Source organism: Prinia subflava, chromosome 2 (genome assembly GCF_021018805.1).
Source record: "Prinia subflava isolate CZ2003 ecotype Zambia chromosome 2, Cam_Psub_1.2, whole genome shotgun sequence".
Taxonomy (NCBI): Eukaryota; Metazoa; Chordata; class Aves; order Passeriformes; family Cisticolidae; genus Prinia; species Prinia subflava.
The window spans coordinates 76256697-76271560 of NC_086248.1; the positions used below are offsets into that span (position 1 = coordinate 76256697).

The 14864-nt window shown below is 38.6% G+C and overlaps 1 protein-coding gene across 5 annotated transcripts in view; it reads right to left on the bottom strand.

Moving 5' to 3' along the window:
• The window catches only part of QKI (QKI, KH domain containing RNA binding), a 146476-nt gene that overhangs the window by 13888 nt on the left and 117724 nt on the right, over nt 1-14864 (bottom strand). The gene's annotated exons all lie outside the window — the stretch shown is intronic.

A 14864-nucleotide genomic window follows, 5' to 3' on the forward strand; every position in this document is an offset into this window, starting at 1 on the left:
CCTAATTCTGGCATATATATATTCCAATGAGGATGTAACTACTATTTACACACCACAAATTACTCTTGGTTTTGCTTCAATAAAAACTACTTCCCTGAACTACTCCATTGGTACCGTGCAGGTTGCATAAATATTAAATAGCATTCATCAGAAGAATACTCACTTTTTCATTTAATAATGAAAATATTTCAAACAGTAGAATTTCATTCTTAAGACCAGAGATTTTCTGATCTGTCTTTCCAAAAATACTACCATTTGTTTAGTCTACACTCTGTCGAGCAGAAAAGGTGATTATGATGTAGGAAGCCCAAGAGGGATGGTCAATGCCTACTTTAATGTTGGGTTACCACCTTTCCTCCTGTATGGAATGCCACTGCTGAAACTCCTAAGTCAGACCCATAGAAGGGCAGCTTTCCTGTGAGCTGCAGTGCATTCTTCCTTTGCTGAACTGGATTTCTTACATTTTTACTTATCTAATCACACAATATTTTCCAGGTATTTGGAACAGTATTTTCCAAGTTAATGAGCATGTTATACATACTTTACTCCAAACTATGGATTAGTAATTTACTAAAGTCCAAGACAAAAACAGTTTTTAAATTTTCTCTAAGCAAATACAGTACTTATTGTGAGGTAAGCTCAAGGGCCACGACCCCTTGTGAAGGGAACTTTTAGCAGCTGATTTTTATCAACAACTCAAAATCAACATGGTAAGATGAGTCAACATTGAATTCCTTTCAAATGTCAGAAATTGAAAGTCTCAACTGTAATACTAAAGACCAGAATAAACACCAAGATTATCACACAGTAAACACTCAGAGTATACTAAAAGTTAGACATTTTCTTTATATATTAAATACTGTATGACACGGCAGGCTGACACTAATACTAAAAAAGGAAATAGACATTGAATAACCATCCTAACTAGAAATTAATTGTACAGTTAAGTACTGTATCATCCAGATATGTCAGACACCATAGTCCCACAGACCCTTTGGAATACAAAATGTGCCGATTCTAGCAATCTTAACAGGACACAGAACAGATTTATAATTTACAGGCAAAATAACATTACCTTCTTTTTTAATAAACTATTTTTCCATTGCATCTTTGCTGGTAAATTGCCTAGGCAATCATGACACAATACAACCAATTCCAAACCTATTTTCCTATCCAGAGCTCACAAATTCTCATCATTCTGGATATACCTTATCGAAGTTATTTTAGCAATAGAGATTTTTTTAACACATTGAGTAATCTTCTCCCCTCCCCCATAAGCTGTACTTTGTTATTTGCTTGTTGTTTGCACTTACTTATTTATTTGAAAGTGCGCAACAAGAAAACTTCCTCACAATGTCAGCTGCATCTCCCATATAGTTGCATTAATGTTACTAAAATTGCTCACTTCCCCCAAATAGGACCTTCAGGTGATTGATCTACGCCATTAATGACTTTCAGTAAATGCTGAATATTACACTCCACTTGCTAGGATAATTTTAGTAACCCTAATCCCAGATTTTGCACCACAGTGAATATTTACCAATATAACTATTTATAGGATAATAATTTTAAGATGGAAAATATTTTTACCATTTTGACATGGTAAAAAGAAGGAGATACAAGTCCAAGTAATCATTCTTACTTTACCATTTTCCTATAGGTCACTACTGCTTTCTATTAGAAAAGATGTTGCAATTACTAGGTTTTATGAAGTTATGTTTATGGAAATAACAGTGGACTTACTCAAACAAAGCAGACAAAGTCCTGAACTTTTGTGAGATTCACTTCTCTAGATTATGCTCAGCAGTTGATAAACTTTTCTTCTTTTGAACAAAACCCACAATACAGCTTAAAATTTTCCCTTAAAAACTGTATCAGTAAAAAAAATTAGAGATGCAAGATGTGGACTTGCATTACCAGACAATAACACAGACTTTTGACTTCTGGTGCTCCGATTTTTAAGGTATTTTATTAGATACAGAAAACCCACCCCAACCCCAACAGGACGCCAATCCCCCCACTCAACAAGCACGTGTAACGTGACCACAGGGTCCCGGTTCCGGCTCCTCCCAGAAGATGGCACTGTTCATTGCACAATGCCACCGCTGCAGGACATGGGTGCTCTGCGCTGCCTGTGCCACCCGCCCCACCAGTGCTGCTCAAAATCCTGCCACCCTACATCCACAACAGCCACTGCCACCTCTCCTCATGGTGCACTCCCAGAAGCGGCCAGCACCCTCTGGGACACGCTGTCGTGTCCTTCACTCTCTGGTACCAAGCTCTCCACTTGAACAACCTCCACCAATAGCCAACCGCTCAAATTTCCAAGAGCTGCGTCAGAGCAAGAGCCACATGTTTTTCCCTGCCCTATCCTCTCACTTCTTTGCTGACAGATGATCAAATGAGGCACACGAGATCTATCTTAGCTCCAGGCATTCCTGCAGGCACTCTCTGTTAAAGCAAAGAGAGGTTGCATCAGGGATACAAAGGCAATCTCTAAAGGGACAGTACATTACCTGTACAATAGCTGCAACAAAGCTCAGTCATTTGTACCAAAAGGAACCTACTTTGAGCAAACATCAATAAGGTCACTTAAAACCAGATTTGCATTACTAAGTTGAAGCTCAAGTGATTGACTCAAACCTCTCATCCTCTTAAATCTCCAGTGCTTTCCTTGTATTTATCACGTACAATATAACATGCAGATTAACAAAAAAAAGCCTTAAATGGTATCTTGAAACGTAATTCTTTAAATGCAAGCAACTACTTGCAAATGCTCACTGAATACAAATACGGAAGAGATGGAAGCAGCAAATCCTAACAAAGCCAACTGTGCACAGACAGCACTGGGTGCTGTTCTGTGAACACACAGCCTGCAACTCCTCACAGTAAGTAGCTCGACTCTACCTGGGCTAGCAATACACAGACCTGAAGGGGACCAAACGCCAGTGAGGACTATCATTTTAAGTAACTTGCTTTCTAATCTTTATCAGTGTAGGATTAATAGTTGCAAGACTCAAAACACAAGTGCCACCTACATAAAGTCTGTGGGAAACACTTCCTACAAAAACACAATTTCAAACTAAATAGACAGTGCTGACCATACAAATGCCTAGTTAAAACCGCAATTGTATCCCCTACTTTGGACAATACTGACAGTTTTAAAAAAAATAATTATATGACTGCTATTAGTAAGAGCTTGTTTCATGTCATGAAATGGGGAGTTTAGGTAAAACACTCTTCTCATGTCCAAGCTATACTTCAACCTTCAATATTCTTCAACTTCAATATTCCAGAACCTTCAGAAAATCCTTTAGGCACTGAAATGCCTCTGATTCTCCCGTGCAGCAAGTGTACCCTAAGGATTCTCATACAGTTTATCCTCTTATTTATACACAGAACATACATACACTAGATACATTTGTTATCCAGGTGGAAGACAGACAGACATGCAGACTCCAAAGCTAAACACTTTCATTGTGCAATGCCAATGAAGGACTTCAGCAGATGACAACAGTTTTCAGAGGTGAAAGGTAGACTGTTAGATTCTGTCAACTCTGAGAAACCCGAAACAAATTACAGCAGAGAAGGAAAGAAAGATACTTTTTAAAAGAAGGATCAAGTAGCAGTGTCTAGGATAGAGCAGAGATCCGTAAGCTAGACCTGTGGAGACAGCCAGTGGCCACACTGCCCTGCCATACTGCTGCCAGGCTCAAAAGGAACATCACTGCAGCTCAGGTAATTCAGAAACCAAACAATCCACTCACTTGTGTCACAGCTGGGATACCTTACTTTGACAGAGCTTCTTGAGCCTTACAGTCTCACACACATAAGTCTCAAAATGTTCTCTGATTTTCATTATTAGCAGGGCTGGAAGGGAAAGCTTTCAACATATCTCTACAAACACAGTGCTTTCCCCATATAATGCTCGATTTTCTTTTAAAGTAACTGCTTTGGAAAATATAATACTTTCCTTTTTCTACATTCTTAACAAATAGATCCTCATATTTAGGTGATGTTAGTGACTTTCACTGACAGTCTAGCTTGCAGACGTCGTGCATTCTGGATAACGTTTTTGCAATCCTGTCACATCCCTGCGCTTCAGCTGACTTCTCATGAATTGAAGTGAGCCCAGCACTAGGAAAGGCGGCAGACAGTTTTCTTATTCTGCACAAAATGCAGTGAAGTCTGGCTTTGGGGAGCAGCTCTTTATAAGCTGTTCCAGGGCTGTCCTTTCACGCTCAGAGCAGGAGCAGCAAGTGGGAAGAGAAAATGGTGGCGAAGCAAAATGACGGACAGATCAGCCAGGAACACAAAGGCCAAAACCCAGTCTCCATCTTCCCCTGCCAACTGCAGCAGGCCTGTCCCACCAGGCCCAAGGAAATAATGACCAGGAATGGACCATGGAAACACTATCAGCAGCGTGACAGCACCCAAGAGCACTTGTCCCCCAAGCATCTCAGCAACCTCTCCTGCAGAGCTGCCTCCCTGCCTGCTCTGCACCACTGCTGGCTGAACAGCAGCTCTCACAGCAGCTTTCCTGCCACCCCTGGAGACAACTCTTCCAGCTACCTAACATTTTGTCCCAGTCCATGCACCCTTCTACACATTTGCTTCAAGTAGAGAATTCACTGTATTTTTCAGAATGCAGGTAAGGCAATAAATAATTTTACATGCACTCCGAGCAGAAGGGCAGAAGGCTTGGTAGTTATGGAAGAACACTATACTAATGAACAAGAATAAATACTTAAAACTCTTCCTCAAATAGAAAAGTAATTTAAAATTGCCACATAAAATAAACATAACTTTTCTACCACCTGGAAATACACACATTAAATATGAAGACTTTAATTATTCTCTAGACTGCCAATCTGCATAGTATAAGCCACGCACTATTTACTTATTCAACAGGAATTTTGGTAAAACCGCAAGAGCACCACTGAAATATTTTACTGTCATTGATCTTATCCTACTTATCCAGGAGCGGCTCCTCAGGGGTCTGTCACCCTGCCTTCATGCAGTCCCCAGCTGCTCCACAGCCCAACAGCTGCAGCTTGGAGGCTTGCACTGTGACACTGGCTGCACTCTCGGGCTCTAGAATGCTTTTATCTCCCTGACAAAGAAAAATCTTCCACTGCAATTCACTTGTAGATCAGCAAGTATTCCTAACATACCATGAGCCAGTCAAACAGTCTTTACACATGAATGTCTCCATTCAGGGACAAAACCCTTCCATTCATAATTTATAAACAAAAAAACCTTACAAACATTATACCACAAATTCCTAGGCACACACGTATTAAACAAAAACCCCCAGATCTCAGGCATCAATACATTGCAAAATATAATACAAAGGCTAAAACACACTGGAATTTTTGATGCTGAATATATATGCTTAAAATCCATGTTTGGAAGGTCTCTTTTTTTTTTTTGGTATCCAAGTTGTTGAAAGTGATGTATCTATAGCAACAAAATCCTAGACAAGATGACAGGTAACTAGATGTAAAAGACAAAGAAATGAGCTTTTTTTATAACACTCTGAATGGGAGTACCTCAACTAGTGATCAATTACCTACTGCAAGAGATTAGATTTTACTTTTGTAAAGGCTTTTAGTTATGGTAAATTACTCTATTACTCAGTATTAAAGAAAACATCTCATCCTCCCTTTCCCTCAAAAGAATCTGGCAGAGACCTTCAAGTTCCCATGCCCAGAATGTAAATATTGATACTAAGATGTTGCTAGTAAACAAATGTAACAGACTTTTCTCATCCTTGATTATACACTTCTGAGGGTGATGGAGCAGAAATCCTACACCATAGCTTTGTTTGCTCTGAGGAGAATTGGTCAGAGGTCTTTGCACTGTTTGGCAGCTGTTCTTGTATTAGAGGAAACTTTCCCAAATACTTTTACAACAAAGACTTCCATATTTCTCAGAGTCCTGTATGTCATCAACAATCCTATGGCACTGAACAGGTGCTGAAACTATAGCTCAGTTACCTCCCTATTTCCTTTCCAACACTGACACACACTGCTACGGCTATGAGGACAGGCAAAGATAAATTAGCATCATTATTTCTTCTGGGCAACAGAGTCTGCTTATCTTCTTCAAAGCAAGCTCTCAGTTCAAATGATATGCAAAGAAGACTTGTGCTGTTTCACTTGACAAATTCATTGGTCATAATGTTAAAGATGCACTAGGGGGAAAAGGCAGCCTATCTTTTTACACTTCCCATCACCTTATCTGACATATGCCTGTTTAATCACGATACCTGGCTTACCAGTAATACTTTTGAGAGTCCTGATGCCCTCCCTCCCCCACTTTCTATTTCTGCACAAAGAAAATACAGATAAGGTGCAGCAAATCAACACAAAGCATGTTTTACAAGCCAGACTGAAATACAGCATCAGTGGAACTTACAAATTTGCTTCACCATATACACACCCTAGATGCTAGTTGGTAGCACACTGGGGTGGGGGAATTTTGCTTGACCTTAAGAGGTTAGCATTTCCTTAGGACAGATGTGATGGGCCCATATTTAAATCACAGGATTTTGAGCTTTAAAGGAAAAAAAAGCTCACCTGGATAGGTCACATCTGATCCCCAACAATACTTTATTTCAGCACTTGCTTTTTGCTTTGCCCCCTTTTTTTAAAATTATCATTCCTATTTTCCTTGCACACCTGTTTTGAAGTTTTTAATAAAATCTGTGATAAGAATCTCTATACACCATACTGGAGAGCTTCAGCAATTCATAAAGCTCCATACCAGGAATGCATCTTTCATGATACACATATACACACTAAACCCCAAAAAATTCTAAAGGAAAAAAAATTTACAGTGCATTCTAAAATATTTTAAAAGGCAGAATAATACTGACATGCATTCAAATTTATTTGCTAGAATAGACATCTACTGATACTTGTATTAAGATTCAAATGAAATACCTATCAATCTAAAGCCATCTATGCAATCTAAAGCATTAGACCTATTTTTACCAACGTGCAATCCCAGCTTAAAAACTTTCAGAGCTGAACACTTTGCTTTTGGTATTTCTAGTTTTGGAATGCTAGACATTCAAAATTCCTCCTCACTGGTTAGCTCAATTCTGAAAACAGCAGTTAAACTACGAGCACACTGAATGAGATAGTAGCAGGCAAGCCTCTTGTACAGATTTCCCACATATGGCTCTACCAGCAACATCCTGAGTTCCACGAGCATCCCAGGAATCTGAGGAGAGCAGAATGCAAACATGACCTATATTATTGAGGTCTTTATTCCAGCTGTAGCCTTTGGAACAGACTGAACAGTGCCAGAACACTCAGACAGTGTTGACACATACTGCTTTTATCAGGACAAATTCATTAACCCATCCTGAGTTTTAAGAAAATTATAAAAACAATTTAAAGAACATCTGCTACAAAATGACCTTTGATCAAGGTGGTTGTTCTAGCAGGTACAAATTAGTTAGAAATATAACAAAGGAATGATTAATTAAAATATTTACACTTAAGTGTGGCCTGACCTAAAACATTTATTTTCCCTCTGTCATCCTAGGAGGTCTCTATTCAAAGTTTGAGTTTATAAATTCCAAACAGCTGTAAATTCCCCTGAACTGCAAAGACACCTAACTCAAATATTGAAGTGGGTGGGGGACATGGGGGGCAATATGGGACTGGAGACGTGGAAACCCCATTTAAGGGTTTCAAAACTAGTATTTTGTTGCAAACTCAAGAGATCCCAAAGCTACATAGTTTCCTTTCCAGCTATGCTAATGGTTTACTACATAAACAAAGCCTTTCATTTTCAAAATGGCACTGAGATATGACTGTATGTCATGGAAATGGAAAACATGTCCAGCATGTTTTGAATCTGTTCCCACCCAGAAATAATAAAAAAAAGAAAGCAAGAAAATGACATTTCATATTAAATTTAGTAACCAAGAAAGAATGTGAGGAGCCTCTCTTTAGAGCAACAGAAGAAAACTAACTGCTGGTGACAGGGAGCACAAAGACTGTTGCTGTGAATTAGTACACAGCTTTCAAGTTTATCTTCTCTGAAATATTTCATTAAACACAGGATTCAGGGCTGCACACCACCACATGGGAATTCTAGCTGCAGCAGTAACTTCTAAGACATTTTTGTCTTCAGCATGAGATGTCCTGAAAATGTAATACTGACTAATTAAAATAAACCACTTTATTATGCTATGGACTAAACCCATGAATGTTCAGGCTTTTCCAGTTTTAAAATGGTAGAATTCAGGGAGCAGTGGTCTTCCAATTGCTTCTTCAATTGTCACACTTACTGCTCTAGTCATATTTTCAACAGAAATCATGACAGCTAAATGTGATCTAAAAATTGTTTCTACATTTCACCTACACTCCCTTTTGTAAAATACTTGCATTAACGGTTTTATTCCCAAAATGACTGTTTTCTGCACACACACAACCTCTAAGGCTGAGGCATGTAATGACTGTTTCGATCAGAACTTCATATAAAGCTACCATCTAGAGAAACAGTGTTCTCTTAAACCTAAGATGCCCAAAAATTCAACCAATTTAAGTTAAACATTTCTAATCCAACTAACGAAACAGAGTATTGGAAGTCTAAAAGGAGACATGCACTCAGTATACACTTGCACTAATTTTCAACAGCTGCTAAAAAGTGAATGAGTACTAGAAGGTCACAATTATTTCCAATTGCTTGCATGTGTAGGAGTAGCCCATAGCTGTGTTGAATCCAACACCACATGTGTGTCTCGTGCACTTGACTGGTACTTTAATACCAATGTTTAAATACTGTTTAAAAATTGAAATTAGCTCTTCCATAAACACCACAGATGCCTCTCCAGTTCTTGAACTCTCAGAGCTCCAGAAGAAGGGGCTGATGGTATTCAAGTGGCCAGTCTCCTCTTGTATGCCTGCTAAAGCCCACTTTCACACAGCTTAAAAGCACTGAGAAGTGAAAACCCGAATTGTGTGCATTCTGTTTAGGGGACAAACACATCACTCACATGACCTCCCGTTCGAAGGCAGCGTGTTGCTAGGGAAAGGGCTTTCTCTGCTGTTTACTGAGCCTTCTTTTCAGCTTCCAGAGACGGGCCAACCCTTGTTCTGCACAGGGAGGGGCGAGGACCGGCACAAAGGGCCTTTGAGGAGCACTCTTCCCAGGGGCTGGGGCACTGCGGGGCACACCTGACCCTCCCCGCACGCCCTTAGCCTGCCCCGGGAGGGAGGCAGGGCCTGCCGGCCGCACACGGCAGCCACGGGCGCTGTGCTGCTGCCAGGGGTCCCTCACCGAGAGCACCAGGCAGATGAGAACAGGATCGGTCACGAAAGGCAAGGCTTCCTCACTCCTGACAGCCCCGAAAATCTATTCGTGCCGTCACTTAGGGGCTGAGGGAGGGCATGGAAGCGCTGCCTATCAGCTCGTATCCTTATTTTGTTCCTACATAACATAATTTTGGCATTAAAAACATTTTAAACGCTTTAAAGATACTCTCCATTTGCCAAAATACTTCTGACATCTGCAAATATTACGTAAAGATATGCCTGCAAAAGATTTTAGTTTTTTAATCAATTCCTTTAATCTTGGCAACTTCAGTTACAAAAGATGAGTGGATGCTTAGTAAATGAAAATCACGCAACATGCTTCAGTTTCTTGTTGCTGCTCCAGAATAACAGAAATGATGATAATTTGACTTTTTTTTAAATGTAGTCACGTAATTTTCCAGTGTAGTCACACAGAATAATTCAAACAGACACAAGTCTTGTTTTAATTATTCATCATAGTTCTTGGGGAGGAAAAAAAAAAAAAAAAAAGGAACCTGAAGCTAGAGTAAGTGTCAAAGAAAATTAAACCAACTTCATGTTTGAACATATTTACCTTTTGGGCTTTGGGAATTAATCAAGTACCTTAAGATCAGTATTTCTCATCCAGATGTTGACAAATAAGAACCAACTATTTTTCATAATGTATTAATATGAAGTCAGTTTCTTATGTTATTCTACTTTGTATGTGAGATTTTATTCTGCTAGGTTTTAAGACCAGATTACAAATACTTATTACTGAAAATAGAGGACATCAGCAGTAGCAAAAATTTAGTTTTGAAAGTATTCCTATTGCTTTAAAAAAATGCCTCTTACATTTTGAAAAAAGATACTAAATTGCAATAAAAATATTTCCTATTATCCACTGATTTGCAAAAGAAAATTGTATTTCAGCAATCTACTTTTATAATACAGTTAAAGAACTTTCCTAAAACTTGTTAAATTAGAAGAACCCAACCAAACAACCCCAAAGTACAACAAAAAAAGTACAACATTCCCTCCCTCCCTCCCCGCGCTAAATAAAACAACAGTTTTTATAAAGAGTTTTTTCTGGAATCTGCAGTAAAACCTACACATTTCCCCCCCCCCTACCCAAAACTATTCAGATGCCATGCATAAATAAGAAACTCTACCAGTTTTGTATGTGGGCCATGTTTCAGAACTCTCTCACAAGCAAGTATAGGTTATGACAGCTCACACAGAGAAATGAGACTGTGGTATAGCAAACATCATCTTCTGTTCAGAAGGCACTGGGATCATGAGGTACCTGACTAGAGACTTGCCAAAATAAAGAACTGGTTAACCTTTATCTGGAAAATCCCTGAAGAAATTACTGACAAGAATTTTTTCATCTCTTTTTTTCCCTAAAATCCCACATTACCAGAATCAACTAATTATAATTTGGTTTCTACATAATAATTGAGCCTATATGATAAGACAATTAAGTTCTTTAAGTGTAATTTTCTGTCCTAGAATGAGAGAAGTATGTATCAGGCCAATCTTAAATAATTAATCTGACCATTCTTCCTTGCTATTCTACACACTAATTTAAAAATCTGCCTCTTCAGCAGACACAGACACTAAAGTCACCACTTAGCAGGACTCACAGTATAAATTTGATCAAATTTCACTGCAAGTTAAAGGCTATACTGGGACAGAAATATTCAAGACCTCTGTGCTTCTCTTTGTTGCTGATCATTGCATGTTTTGCAGTGCTGCATCTGAACAGCTTGCTACAGACTCCGGATCAGATATTACACCAAAACTTCATTTAATGGTTTTCCTTTTTCATTTTCTAAGCAGCTGGGTACCTGAACTGTGGCTGGAACAAACTGCAGCCACGGAGCCATCCTAGAACAATGCTGTCATGTCATGCTCAGGAAACCATTCTTGACAGGATACTCCTGCAGTATTTCTATGTAGCATCTCCCCTGTAGCTTCTAACTAACCTTAAATGCCAGATGAATATTTTAGGACCTTTGCAGAGAACAAGCAATGTTGGTATTAAGAATATTAATCCACCCTAAAAACACCAAACTGTGGTAACTTAATTTCTTCCTACACATTCCTTACCAGTGCCTTTTACCCTTCACTCTCGTTTTGTATTGTATTGCTATGAGATTTCCACTTGTTTCTGAATGAGCCTTGAGTCCTGTTAAACAAGTAACACTGTCCCATTTCTAGATTTCTGACTCAATTCTTCTCAACCTTCTGTCTGAATCTGAATATTGTTCAGACACTGTGGTTCTCTAAACATTTATTGTTCTAATTCAATTTTTAGGAGGAAAAAATTTAGACTTAGATGTCAGAAATATGTAGAATTCAACTGTCCTTCAGAGACTGTAGAATTATACTTTTGTATTGTAGTAGACAAGGTGCACAACCATAAGCAAAAGCAGCTTAAAATATATTTTCTACTACAAGACAAATCACCTTAGTGCCTCTTAATCTCCTGAGCCTCAGAATCTCATGAATATTTCAAAATAATACCTAAATTCACACAGTCTCTAATTTTATGGACTGTATTCTTATACATAGCACTTTGCAGTAAAAACTTCCCTTTATATGTGTAAAAACTAATACACAGGGAAAAAAAAGCTAAAACCAAAACCAGAAAAAGTGTATTTCAAGCTTTCAGTTACATGATGTGGCTGAAAAATTAAGAAGTGAACCTAAATGTGATGCAGATTTTTGGACACTCAGAGTCACTCAAGAATATTCATTTACTCAGCATTAATGGGGAGAGATAAATGAAGTTCTTTACCTTAAGCCAAAAGAAATAAGGATCACAAACGTACCAAAGCTGTGAAAAGCAAGGCATGTAACTCTGAAGCGATTCAAATGAATGGATAAATTAATGGAATTTTGGTTCCAGAACGTGTAAAAGTTGCTGTGCATCCATGCATGACTGAGTTCAGAAAGCTAAGATTTGAAAAACAGAGGACAGAGTGGGAATCAATCAGACAGAAAGCTTAAAATAATTTCAGAAGAAACAAGTTCAGGCAAGTTTACCTAGCAAATACAACAGCTGATCCTAGAGTGTAAAAAATTAAAATGCCATCCTTAAGACTTTTTCCCAGGCTACAAATTAGTTCAGGATGATTAGGCTGAGGTTTTACATTGCTGTCAAAGGAGTCAAAAATTATTTTTCCAGATGTAAAAAGCCTCTCAACTGGTACTCCTGTGGTACCTTAAGCCTATTTAGCTAGTGGTGGTCACAGTCCTACTCCTTCCTCACTGTTGCTCTCCTGTATCTATCACTGTACCCAGGACTGAACCATGCCAACCTGCTCATCTGGCAACACTTTTTTTTTTCCCCTGTATATTTTTCTGCCCAGTTACAAAACTGAAAGAGCTCACTGCAGACTCACCAGTAAGGGAGGAGAGACTGATGGGAGCTGACACCTCAGTGTGCCAACTGACTCAGTTCCATGTGGAATCAGGAGTCTTAGTCTTGCTAATTCTGAAGCCCAGCAGTTTAATCTTCTTTTCTAACTGGAAACCATCACCTGACGACTAAATGAATTTTGGTTTCATACTAAAATACGCCATTTAGTTTTTCTTACTCCTCATTCTCCTACAATTTTTTTTACCGTTTTTGCCCATTTCTTTACTTTCAATCTTTCTCCTTTCTGTCTTCCTTTTCTCTTGATGCCAGCCTTCAGAGAAGAAATACTATTACAGCTTCTCTTGGCCAACTGTACTGCTCACACTCTTCTAGGTTACCTTAAACTATGAGAAGTGTATTCCTCCATTTGGAGATTTGCTCATCAGGAGCAATGGCTACAATCTCAACCATTTACCTACTACTCTAAGTACACACGTTAATATTTGCAGAGATCTTTGAACTTTTTTGGCATTTTCACTCCATGTTGTAAAAACACCAAAAAAAATCTATTTTCAAACCTCTAAAAACATCATCATCCTAAACTGCCAATTCTTACACCTTACAGCAGCAACTTTAAATTTGCAGCAGTTAAATAGTGCAGCCAGTACTTACAAAGCTCCATGGTAAGAAATTGAAAATAATGCTTTGGTTTGATAGTGTGAGGACTCTACAAAAATCAATTTCCTTATTGATATTTTTTCCTTTTGGTGTATTGCATTCTTCTGTAGAACCACCCCAACTGAGAGCTGCTGATTTTCTTTAGCCGAGAACCATACGACTTAGATTGTGCATTTTGTTTTCATGTCTCTGCACGCAATGTTAATTTTAGCATAACAGTATATCAACACTTCTGACCTGGAGCTCAGATACCTACAGCACACATGCAAAGAACCTGCTCTCAAAAAATTTACAAGTTAGTAAGTAAAAAAACTGCAGAAGGAAACAAGTTGTTGGAATCTAAAAATCAAAGGCGAAAGGAACAATGTCCCAGCAGATGCAGAATTAAAGGGAGACTGGATAAAAATACTTGCATGAGAGGTTATTAGAAAAGAGGGAGTGCCCAGAGAAGAAACAGCTGTTATCCCTGCTGGTCTAGCAGCATGCACATTTCTTTGATTCTCTGGATTCCTGGACCAGCAGGAGCCAAGAACCCTCAAAATATAACAAATTAAACACAGAGAACAAGTACTTTGCATAGCTTCCCACTTCTTCCCCATTATGGCATTCCCACTTTTTCTGTGTGCAGATCCCTGATACTTCCTCTGTGTTCTCCGGTGCTGGGTGAGAAACATTCAACAAGATGATTTACCTCTCCAAAAACCCCAGAAATTTTGTCAGTTACTTTTCTAGCACTTCAAAAACAAAATCAGCCCACATAAAAATCTTGTAACTGTTTTTTATTATATCCATTCACAAATTTATTAGCCTGCAGCTTTATTCAGTAGTGAAACAGAAAGGGGACTATTGCTTTCAATATGAAAAAACAGGCTCATCACAACTCACGAGAACACACTTTAACTGGAATCAGATTCATATCTAAGTAGACTCATCTCAGTTTTACCTAAAACCAGATTTTTTTCTGTATCCCATACTTTTAGATGCTAAAATGATAAGGTTGTTCCTACACGGCTCATGAGGTAAAGGACAGAATATCCTTCAAATTAAATATCCATCTTCTATCAGGTAACCTGCCTGATGTATGTTGTCATGTACTCTGGAGAAGGATGTATCTCATGTGACCGATCAGTAAGTTTTAGGTTAAGAAAATTGTTCATTAAAAAAAAATTAAGTGAAATACTAGGCAGCAATTCCCACCTTCCTCTTTCTCAAGTATTGCAAAACTAAATTCGTACTGCATAGCCCAAATTCAGTTATCACAGTAATTTTTTAATATCCCTATCTCAATATCTGACCTAGCCAAAAATTCCCACCAGTTCAAACTTTTCCTGCACTCCCACTGCCACTTATTTTCACCTCAGTTTTGCAAGTCAGCCAGAGAGGAGAAGAGGAAGAATGCACCAGATGTGATATAATATAGGTCCCAATCAAGCCCCACAGCCTGTAGAACTACAATTCTAAAACACAGAAAAAAATCCCAGAATATGAAATCTGAAAACTGTAATACCAACATAGACCTTTTTGTT